Source organism: Callithrix jacchus, chromosome 10, assembly GCF_049354715.1.
Source record: "Callithrix jacchus isolate 240 chromosome 10, calJac240_pri, whole genome shotgun sequence".
Lineage (NCBI taxonomy): Eukaryota > Metazoa > Chordata > Mammalia > Primates > Cebidae > Callithrix > Callithrix jacchus.
Window position 1 is genome coordinate 15,762,904 of NC_133511.1, and position 11,782 is coordinate 15,774,685.

At 44.4% G+C, this 11,782-nt stretch overlaps 1 long non-coding RNA gene across 1 annotated transcript; it reads right to left on the reverse strand.

Annotated features, from left to right (window-relative positions):
• Positions 1-250: 250 nt before the first annotated feature.
• Positions 251-5,835, reverse strand: LOC144577961 (uncharacterized). The gene is made up of 2 exons (XR_013522810.1): positions 5,323-5,835; positions 251-4,366 (listed from the first exon to the last, which is right to left on the reverse strand). It is a non-coding gene; the product is annotated as an uncharacterized LOC144577961 (long non-coding RNA).
• Between the last annotated feature and the right edge of the window lie 5,947 nt (positions 5,836-11,782).

Here is an 11,782-nt window from a genome sequence, read left to right on the forward strand (position 1 = left end):
ATGACATTTTGCCTATAGGGGGTTAATAACATAGCATATATTATAATTACTTTTACTTTTTAACGAGGCTAATAGAAAATTTTAGATTATATATGTGGCTCACATTGTATTTCTATTGGATAGCAAGCAGTCTAACCATATGTACAAAGTAAAATTGTATCTCTATCTCACTCCCTATGCCAAAAGTAAAATCCGAATACATCAATGATTTTAATGTAAAATGTGACACCCTGAAAGAAAGTACAGATGATGTGTTTTATTATTTTATTTTACATTCCTGGAGTAGCGAAGATCATTGAAAACACAAAGCTACAAATCTTAAAAGATTGATAAATTTGATATAAAAAGTAAAATTATATACAAAAAGACCGTTAATAATATCAAAACACAGTTTAAGAAGAAAAACATTTGTAATGTATAATGGCAAAAATTTAATTTTTTATAACAAAAGCTCTTACAAACCAGTTTAAAAAAAAATATGAACAACCCTATAGAATAGGCAAAGGATATAAATCAGCTATTCAAAGAAAAATAGAAATTAAAAATTATCAATCCTGAGACAAGTGGTAAACCCATAATAGCTGTTGACTTGGGTGATCTACTTATGGGAGTTCATGATATAGTCTCTCTACTTCTGCATATGATTGAAATTTTATATAAAAATCATCAAAGTATGGGCCAGGCGAGGTGGCTCATGCCTGTAATCCCAGTACTTAGGGAGGCCAAGGTGGGCAGATCACAAGATCAGGAGATAGAGACCACCCAGGCTAACACGGTGAAGCCGCGTCTCTACTAAAAATGCAAAAACTTAGTGTGCTTGAACACACCTGTAGTCCCAGCTACTCAGGAGGCTAAGGCAAGAGAATCTCTTGAACCTGGGAGGCGGAGTTGCAGTGAGCAGAGATGGTGCCACTGCCCTCCAGCCTGGGTGACAGAGAGAGACTCCATCTCTAAATAAATAAATAAATAAATATTTTTTTAAAACCATCAAAGTGAATATAAAAATGCTCAATTCCACAATTAAAGAAATGAAAACTTGAAAACAGAGCACTATTGTTTTTCCAGCAGACTGACAAAACCTGAAAGATAATAAAGATAGCAGGATACTAGCTACCTCATTGTGGAGGTATAAATGTGTGCCACCTCTTTAAAAGACAAATTTGATGATAGTCATCAAAATTGTAAATGCATATATTTTTGACCCACAAACTGTACTTCTAGGAATTTGACCTACAAAAGCAGTATTATGATAGCAAAAAACACCGACCAAACAACCTCGAAGCAACTGAAATAGCCATCAACAGTGACTAGAGAAGTAAATGTTGACCCAGCCATGCCATGGAATTATGCAGAAATTAAGAATGAAATAGACCTATATATATTGATATGGAAATATCTTCAATCTGTATTAGAAAGTGAAGAAAGGAAATTACAAAAATCAGGTATGATATAATTCTATGTGTAATTTTATAAAGATATAACTATGTTGTAATCATATCAAACATTTTCAGAAAGAATCAGTCATTTGTTAATGTTAGTTACCAAATTAAAGAATTTTCTTTTATTAAATTTTCTTTAATTTCTTTCTCAGTGGTGAGAAGAAATCAGGAGAAAAAATTGTTTAATTTCTGTTATCTTTTTATGCTATTTGAACTCCTTTTTTAAAAAAACATGTTTTGAAAAGATGTCCATCATCTCTAATCATTAGAGAAATGTGAATGGAAGCAACAATGAGATACCTCTTCATACTCATTATCATGGCTACTGTAAAAAAATACATACAACAAGTATTGGTGAGGGTGTGGGGAACTGGAATCCTTGTACACTAGTGACAGGAATGCAAAATGAGACAGCCACTGTGAAAAATAGTGTGGTGGTTCCTCAAAAAATTAAAAATAAAATTACATGCAAACCAGCAATTCCACTTCTGGGTATCCACTCAACACAATTGGAAACAGGCTCTTTCCATTTGTACACCCATGTTCACACCAGCATTATGCACAACAGCTAAAACATGTAAGAAACACAAGTGTCTATCAACAAATGAATGGATTAGCAGAATGTGGTATACATGTGAAATATGATCCAGTCTTAAAAAGGAAGGAAATCTTGGTACATGCTACAGCCTGGATAAACCATGAAAACACTACCCTGAGTGCAATAAACCAGGCCCAAAAGGCAAATGTTGTATGATTCCACTTATGTGAGATGCCTAGAATGGTCTAAATCATAGAGGCAGAAAGTAGAATGATGGTTGCCAGAGGCTGGAGGAGAAAGGGGAATGGGGAGTTATTGTTTAATGTGTACAGAGTTTCAGTTTTGCAAAATGAAAAGAGTTATGGAGATGGATGGCGATGATGGTTACACAATATTGTGAATATATTTAATGCTACTGAACTGTGCATTTGAAAATGTTTAAGATCGTAAATGTTATATAAATTTTACAATAAAAATAATTGAAAACAGTTTACTACTTAAAACTTTCAAAATATGGTTTTAAACATTATCTAGTCTAATCCTTCAGGGTTCAGAAAAAAATATCAAAACCCAAGAGGGGGTGTGTTTTGGTTGCTATTGACAAATTACTCCTGAATAAACAGCTTAAAACAATACGTTTATAGTGTTTGCGATTTTGCAGGTCAAAAATGTGGAGAGTTTGATGAGGCAGCTGTGACTCAGCTGCTGCAGTCATACCTGGGCCGGAGCTGCAGTCATCTGAAGGCTGGGCGAGACCAGGTGGCTCACGGGGTTCATTCCCACAGCTGGCCATTGATGTTGGCCACCGTCTGGGAGCTCAGCAGGATGTGGCCCTGAACAGGAACACCTCTCCAGCATGGTACTCTCAGAGCAATTGGATTTCCTGCACAGGAGCTGTTTTCCCCCAACAACAGTATCCCAAGACACTCAGGCAGAAGTTCCACAAGCTTTTCTGACCCAGCCTCGCCTGGAAAGTCAGACAGCATCAATGCTTCTGCATTAGTGGAGTCACAAAGCCACCTAGATTCAAGAGGAGAGGACAGATCCACCACCACCACCACCACCACCTCTCACTAGGACGACTGTTGAAGAATTCTGTGGCCATGTTTAAAACCATGGCAGGGAGTAACTTGCCCAACATAACAAAAAGTGGTGGAGGCTAAATGGAGAGCCCTTGAGCACATCCTGAATGTGATCTCCCTGCCTCCGGTACCAGCTACCCAAACAGATGGACCCCGTCCCAGCAGCTGAGCTCATCTAGGCCCAGTAGCTGATTCCGGGATGCCACAGTTCTTCCTCAGCTCCTTGTCCAGAAAGGCCCCAAAGGAGACTTTGGCCCCATTTCATGCAGATCTCTTGTTCTCTAGAGGTGTCCTCTGGGCAGACACACAGGAGCAGCCATACTTGCAAGGAACTCCTATTGTCATCCATTTTTTATTAGTCCAGCTGAGGAACGCTGGGGACTCCTGGTGATAGCTTAATGACTGAGCCATGCCTGCCTCCCTTACCCCACTCTCTCTTCCCCTCCTCTGCCTGGTTTCTCTGCTCACCTCTTTTCTTTCTCTTCAAAAACCATTGGCAGAAATTGTCAGGGAGGTGATCAGCTTTATTCAATTTAGACTTAACAGACCTGGGACTCCTATTTCTCCTTCAGGTTCATAAAGTTTTTGATTCCATCCACAGGTTTATTCATTTATCAGATATTCGTTTCAATTCACTTTAAACACCAGGTGTGGGGAGATGAGTTCAGGGGAGATGCTAATCATTCATTGCTGGGGCTCCTTGGAGAGCTGTTGGCTGGGCCCATTCCATGTGGGCCATGGCACTTCCAGGGTGGAGTGCTTTAAAGGGACGGGGCACCAAATCTCCATATTTGGGGGCAGGGTGGGATTCTCAGGTGAGCTCGATCCTAGTGGCTTGGTGCACTCTTGGGTGCCTATGGGAGCCCCCAGCCTGGGTGGTACTTCCATTTACCAACTTAGTAAATACCACCTTTTCAGATCGGGAGCTTCCTTTCTGTCTCATTCCTTAGTGCTAAAAAGGCCCCATTAGTGTCTTCTTCCACAATCCCAGTTCAAGAGCTCCAGGCTCAGGCTCTGCCACCTGCTCCCATCATTATGCCACTCCATATATCTCAGGAGAGGATGCTGCCCCAACCCTCCTAGAGTTAAGGGGCCTCCAGTCCCCCAAGGAGAAGCAAGAGGAAAAGGAGTCACTGGGGAGATCCCCTTTGCTCTTCACAGGGAAGGCCTACTAGCTGCAGAGTCACCCCACCCTGGGCCCAGAGCCCACCCACCACCATCAGGAAACTCCTTCACACATTTTCTCTCCACCCTCCTGCAGTAATTTAAGCCCATTCATTCTCCATCTGCCATCTGTCCATCATATTCTGGAAGGAAAAAAGGGGAAAACACCTGTTATTTGAGAAACATTATTAAGCCTTGTTACTCTGATTAATTCCCTCACAAAAGATGTGCCAGATTCTTCAGCATTCTTCTGATGAACATATGCCTTTTTCCCCCTGTCCAAACCCTCCTGAAAAAAAACAGAACGTATCATGCCCCCGCCCTGGTATGTGGGCTGAGCCCAACCCATCTCCTTCTCCCATGTGGGCCTCTGGTTCTGGGTGGGTAAAAGACAGGGAGAGTGGCATTCAAGGACCCTTGGCCCTCGAGATAAGAACACAGGCAAATGGTGTCCAGCAGTAACGGGGGCCATAGGGAATAGCTGGGAGAGGCAGGACAGCCCCATGTAGCAGAGGGGTGATGTCCTGGCCAGACTTCTGCTAAAAATCAGTAATCGTCCTCCTTGTCTTTGACTCTCCCAGACCATCTGAACATTCCTTGACCTTGATAGCCTTCCACAAATTTTCTTTCCATTTATTCCACCCAGAACCAGTTCCTCTTGTTTGCAACCAAGCGCTTGCCCCCTACTTCAAGGAAGAGAAGGCCAAGACATTCTTCGAACTGAGCCGGCAGATGACAGAGGACACTCCTGAGGTGCCAGGCCTGCCCCACAGCAGCCCTCCTGACAGCTGGGCTCCATCCCTGGGCACAGGCTAGCAGGCATGGGTGGGGAGGCCAGCACGTCACTCAGCCGCCAGGCAACTCCAATCCCATTCCTGTAGCTAATCAAGCTGCTGCCAGGTTGACATTGTGACCTCACGTGTGAGGGTCCTGAGACTTGAAGAGTCGCAGAATATTTTGACAAGATGACATATACAGAGAGAAAGTAGCTATGGTGCTTCCTGCCTTCGACCTTGAACTTGCCTCCTACATCCTCCAAACACACATGCACATACACACACACACACACACACGCACGCACACACACACACCATCTTACCTCAGAACAAAGAGAGGCAAGAGTCCGAGTTCAGGTAAAAGCTTATGGGAGGTCAGCAATGCCAACCTTCCGCTCCCACCTGAGGACGACTCTGGGAGGTCACTTAACCTCTCTCAGCAACAGCCTCCCTGGTAGGAAGGTCAAGAGAGGGACACTCCTTTATCTCTCTCTTCCGTCTGTGAGGAGAGCCGGGGATCGAGGGGGATGTTGTCCTGAAGGCCGTGCACAATAGACACTGCACACAGCTGGCCCTCCTCGCCCACACCGGGCTCTGCTGGAGAAAAGGAACATCCTTGGAGAGCCTGCCTATGAAATGCAAACACTGCTCTGTCTTGCTGACCTTCTTAAGGAAATAGAGAAGACAAAATTTTTTTCTTCTTGTCCCTGAAGCAACATTCGCGTGAGCTCAGAAAAAAAAAAAAATGTGATGTGACTATTTCTTCTTTGAGACAACTTGTTCCAGAGAAGTCAAGAAAAGAGGTAGGGAAGGGGAGATCAGAACTTGGAACTTTCTGGAAAGCAAAAAAGAGAGAAAGCATAATAAACAGACAGCATATCCGATTTGAATGAGGAGGTGCATTCCGGATCCACCTCTAATTTTGCAACCATAGCAAGTCCTTTAACCTCTCTGGCCCTCGGTTTACACGGCTGGGAAATTGGCAGAGTACATGTGCCTCTGACTTACAGATCTGAGGAGGGGGACTTTCTTGGCAGGCTAGGCTTCCTTTATCTCTACAAAACCCTCCTCATTCCCCGCAGTGCCCACCAGAGCAACTTTCACTTTGTGGATACTCAATATCTATGCATATATTTATCTAGATTCTGCCTTATTCTAAAAAGATTTGAAGTGCTTTGTGTGTTCAATAAATGTGTACAATGAATGAATCAATTAATGGGCTAATGGATGTGAGAGGGCTTTGAAAAGTGTAAGATAAAAGAGATTTTTTAAAAATCAGAATAGTGACGCAGGAAGGCTGAGTGGTCCTTTCAAAGAGCAGAGACCCTCCTAGGAACTCTGTCCCAGGGAGGGGAGATTTTATCTTAAGACCAGGTGACGGGCCAGTTGATCTATGAAGGTGACACTATCCAGCATGACTTCTTTTTTAAAAGGTTTCCAACATTCCAGAGTTTTTAAATGCAACCCTGAAGTTCCTCACAAAAAGTCGGTTTCTGTGGGACAGTCAGCCTCCCGACTCAAGCTAGGAGAAGGGGCTTCTCTAAATACCTTCTCCCACCCACCCAGGGTGTCCCACCACCTGCTGCCTAGTCCTCTTAGTTCCTTGTACAGGGTGAGCCCATCCTGATCTTCCCTCTGAAATTCTCAGTCACAATTAAAAGCTGTCCTCTGAGGGACTTGAGCCTGGGCCACAGTGACATGGATTGGGAACTGGGGGGACTGGGGAGATGGCCGTATGCAAGGCCCACAGTGAGGGACAGCTCTGCAGAGCTAGCGTAGTGTTTAGCCAGGCCAGTAGGACACTGTGCCGCAGCAGGGCACTGCAAATGACTTTATAGTTACTGTTCCTCAAATTGGACACCCCCTCAGAGCTCACACAATATGAGATGAAACAGCCTGCAGGAGGTTGCAAGGAAATGGAACACTGGTGGAGGGTGTTTTATTTCCCCCGACTAAGGGAAATGCTGCAGACACCATGCCTTCCTTCTCCTCCCCCACTCCACTGCCATCAGCTACTCTCCAGACATTTTTATCTGGATGGGTTCACTGTGTCTCCAGGATTGAAATGGACTGCATCTCCAGACACCTGCCCCTATAACTGGTAGGGTGAGTCCAGTACATTGGGAAGGAAGGAGGGGTTAATTAAGGGGAAAGGGAGGGTTGCTGCTGCATGAAGTTATGTCTGAGTCTGTGTCTATTAACACATGCGTATGTGTCTTTGCACACACAAACCAACATCTATGTCTGTGTGTCTGTAAATTTGTATGTGTACATGCGTATGTGCATGCATGTAAATGTGTGGCAGGCTGTGTGTGTGTGTGTGTGAGAGAGAGAGAGAAAGGGGAGGGAGAGGGGGAGAGAGAGAGAGAGAGAGAGAGAGAGAGAGAGAGAGAGAGAGAGAGAGCGAGCATGGCTCCCAATACAGTGCTGTCTGGGCTCTGCCTTGCAGCTCTATGCCTTGTTTTTGTGGTTCAGCCAGAGCCAGAGCTAGAGACATCATTTGGTGTCATTTGGCTCTGCAGAGCTCCTGTGCCAGTGAGGAAACCCAGGATGGTAGCGTTGTCTTTAAAAAAGAACAAAAGTGAGAGAGAAACAAAAAACAGAGAGGGCAGAGGGAGGTGAGGGATGGCAGGTTTCCCGAACAGAGACAAAGAAATTGTAGGTGATACTGCAGGTAAACTGAGGCAGGCCTGAGGGTGTCGGTTTGGGGAGGAGCTGACCTTAAGACAAAGTAAGGCCTTTACCTCCTTTAAAATAAAGGAGAGTTTCTGTTGTCTTTGACCCACTTGAAATCAAACCTTTGAACTTAACATTTCACAAAGCAGTGAACCTTTTAAAAACAAGTTCTTCAGAACTTAGGAGAAAGGTTGCTGAGGAGCATTCACTCGGAAAAGATGTCCAATTTGAATGCAGTTGGTTCCACAATTAGCTTTGCTTTGTGCATGGGGCTTGGAAAAGCTGAGAGTGTGAAGTATGAGGAATTCCATGCTTTGCAGGCAGACCATAGTCTTTAAAGGTATGTGAGTGTCTTCTTGGTGAGCTCTGGGTTTCAGGCTACTGGCTTCTCTCTCTACTTCACAGCTCACCATGCCCTGCATCCTCCTAGCTCCATGGAGAGGCTTGAGCTAGGACAATGGAAGAGATTGGCTGATTGGATGGAGGACGGATAGGCAGGAATTGGATAATCAGTCAAAGACCGTCTATCTACTGGGTGAAGAGGCCCCTACGATTTATTATAGAATTAAAGCTGGAAATAGTGTCTTCATCGCCCCCACTCCAGAAATTTCTCCTGCCTTTGTAAATGCTCAGTGATGGAATGTTCATAACTGCCTCATTAACTTAGCCTTGACTGCCAGGAATTCTTAGGTCTTAGTTAGCTAGACTCTTAGAAAGGACAGCGCTTTACCTTGATAATATTCAACGTGCATAGAGCATTGGTATAAAACATGAAACTAGACCTGGTCTTTAATAATACCTACCACTACTTAAGTCTGTTCTCAATTTCCTGTTTCTTTGCATTTAGAGAAACATGGAATATAGTCCTGCATTAAAAAGAGGAAAATTCGTTGAAACTACAGCAGCAGGGATTAATGCATAGTCAAATAGGAAGAGCTGATGTGCATACACTGTGGTTTGCACATAATTGGTACCCTACAAATGTTGAATAGATGAGTGAATAAATGTAATTCAGAGGAGGTAATCAAGAAAACACAAAACACACACACATTTTTGTTTACATTTTAAATGTACTGGTGCTGCTGGGCAGTTGAATGAAATATATGCTTGGTCCCTTAGACCAGCTGCATCTGGAAAACCAGGGTTCTTGATAAACACATGGATCCCCAGGCCCAAAGCCAGACTGAAAAAAAAAAAAATCAGAGTCTCGGAGGGGGGGTAGGACCCACCAACTTATATGTTTCTACCAGGCATCTCAGAAAATTCTGAGGAACAACCAGGTCTTGGAATTGTTGAGTTAGAGGTCCTGGATGCCATGGTAGAGCAACCTAGTGACATTTTGACCACTAGTTGATGCTGATATTGCTGCAGAAGCACTGGAGTGGGGAGCAGAAGATGTTGGTTCATACCTGGCAGCCAACTGTGTGTTCTTAGGTGAGACATTGACTCTGCCTGGCCTGCATATGATCATCTGCAGAGACTAAAGGCAGAACAAGATCCCGCAGCAAATTAGTGGGGGATTTAAATGGGTTGAGGAGCACATTGGAGATGTCCTTGAGATGAAGAGGACCTTCCTCTTGGCCTCTCAGCCTCCTCTACCTACACAGGGATAGAGTTCAAGAGGCAGCCGGCACCTGGATACAGGTCCAGCTACTGCATCACACACCAAGCCTCCTGAAAGAGTGGAAGGACTGAGACCCAGATCCCAGTTCCCTGCCCCTCTGACAGTCACCTAGTTCTCCCGGAAATGGCACCAAGGGGAAGCTCTAAATCACGTGCAGAATATACTCGTTCTGTTTGCCTTTTTCCGCAGTAGATCCGATGATTTAAATTAGGTCTCGATTCTTGTTTAAATTATAGTTTACTGTTCTGCACCCTGCTCAGAAGTGAATTACCTTAAGCAGCGGTATTAATAACATGGTTATAATTAAGCCTCATTACTGCAGGCAGTTTGCTGAAACAAATTGCTTCTTCATTATTATTATAGCACCTTTGGTAAAAAGACATTTCCCCAGAATGCGACCTTGATGCTTTATATAGTAAAAGCCAAGATATGATAGAGATGTAAGGATGAATTAGCATCTTTTGCCTTCTCTATCCGGCTCATTAGAAGGAAAAGAACGCAAGTCAAATCCAAACAGCTTTGATGGCAATTTTAATCTGTATGAAATGGATAATGAATAGTTTTGAACTTTCTGCGACATTTTTGTAATGGTGTTTTATTTATATGATGCTACTATTAAAATGAATAAATAAAGAAATACAAACCAGAGAGCAGAGATAAGAAAAGCCAGGGAGGTCTCACCAGACAGCCAATGGCACTGAACTTGAGCTTGTTATTATCAATTGGTTTGAGAGTTTCTGGCCCAGAGCCTGTTACACTGGAGGAGAGAAAAGGAGAGGACGGTCTGTCTATTTATTCTAATTCTGCTGCCTTAATCTGGCCTCAAGGCCTGGGAAAGAAAGGGGCCTAGAAGGAATGACCTAGAAACTTTGCAAACTAAGTTTGAAAGGCAAGCAAACTTCTGAGAATGTGCGCAGCCCCAGGAAATGCTTACTGCCCTCTGGGGCTCTGAAGTTTTGGTGCTGCAGATCCCGCCCACTCCTCACTCAAAGGTGTAGGAAGGAGAGAAGCACATCTTTGCTGGCTGTAGGACTCAGGCTGGGTCATTTCCTGTTTTGCTTATTAATTACTCTTTCTGGTGATAATTAGGACTCTGAAAACTAATTCTGTTTGGTGATTTAGTCTTTTTTGTAATTAGATGTGGTAATTAGAACGCACCTCGTACCACATTAGAGTTTTCTTAGAAAGAGGCAAGCAGGGGCTTAGTGGACAGGAATTGGCACACAGGAAGAACGCCCACCTCCTGTGGGATGAGTAGTGGCCGCCATGACAGGCCAAGCCCCCCACAGCTCCCAAGCTCTGCAGGCTCCAGCTGAGCTTCCTGCCTCCTCCTTTCTCTGCTGCCCGAGATCCTGACAGGGTCTAATTCATCTCTCCTGACTTTATCTCCAGCTAGAGACTCTCTAGCCCCTGTGGTCGGCAGGACCATAAAGACACTCTTTATTGGCATACCATGTTTCTGTCACCCAGGCTGCCCCCAACAGAATGAGCAGTATAATCAGTGGAATAAATTTTCTCCTCTATCTCTGGCTCTCTCCCCCCGCCCACGCTTCTCTCTCTCCCTCTTCCTCAGATCCCCCAGGGGAGAGAGTAGCCCTCACAAACAAACTGCCCATCCAGAGCCCTAGAGCCAACCTCTGGGTGACAGACGTCCTCCCAAAGAGCAAGAAAGCTACAGATGCCCTGCCCCATCCTGAGATTGTAAAGTGCAGTTGATGAGAATGTGGACTTCTGGAGTCAGACAGACCCAGGTCTAGAGCCCAGCTCCACCACTTCCTCACTGTGTGATCTTAGGCAAGTCACTTAAGCATTCTGAGCCTCACATTCTTATCATTCCTAACTCACCAAGGCGTCCTAAGAAAGAAACAGGAGAATATATCAAAACATGCTTAGCGGAGTGCCTGGCACATTGCAAATGCTCCGTAAGTGGAAGCTATTATTATCCTCCCTCCTACGTGCTTTTTCTTCTTTCTCTGGGGAGGGAAGCAGCTCTCATTCTATGCACCACAAGGTGATAACTCAGCCTTCAGGCAGTCTGGGAAAAGGTCAGCAGGCCAGTCAGGGACTCTCTTTATTACACAAAAAGCTCCCAAGAATAGCTGGACCCATTTGGAACAGGCCTGCAGGCCTCCAACTCTATATTCCTCTGTGGCAGGGCTGCTGAGCTCAGCCTGGCAAATGAATGATGATAGTTAAAGAAAAGGGACATGCAACTCTTCACAGCTTCTTTACTACCTTGCCTTTCCTGGAAGCAGCTCTGTGGTTCATTATCACTCACCTCGAGCAAGGGTTTCTGGTTCATTTATTCACCATCCACTGGACACTTGCTATAAACCTGGCACTGAGCTGGGCACAGCAGACAGCACCAAATGATTGTTATACCATCATTGACCTCAATCCACTTACAACTTCAAAGAGGTGGCTTATCTCCAGTTAGAGTCAAATCAGGAGGTGCAAGAAGCCAAAAATTCTCACCTGAGATC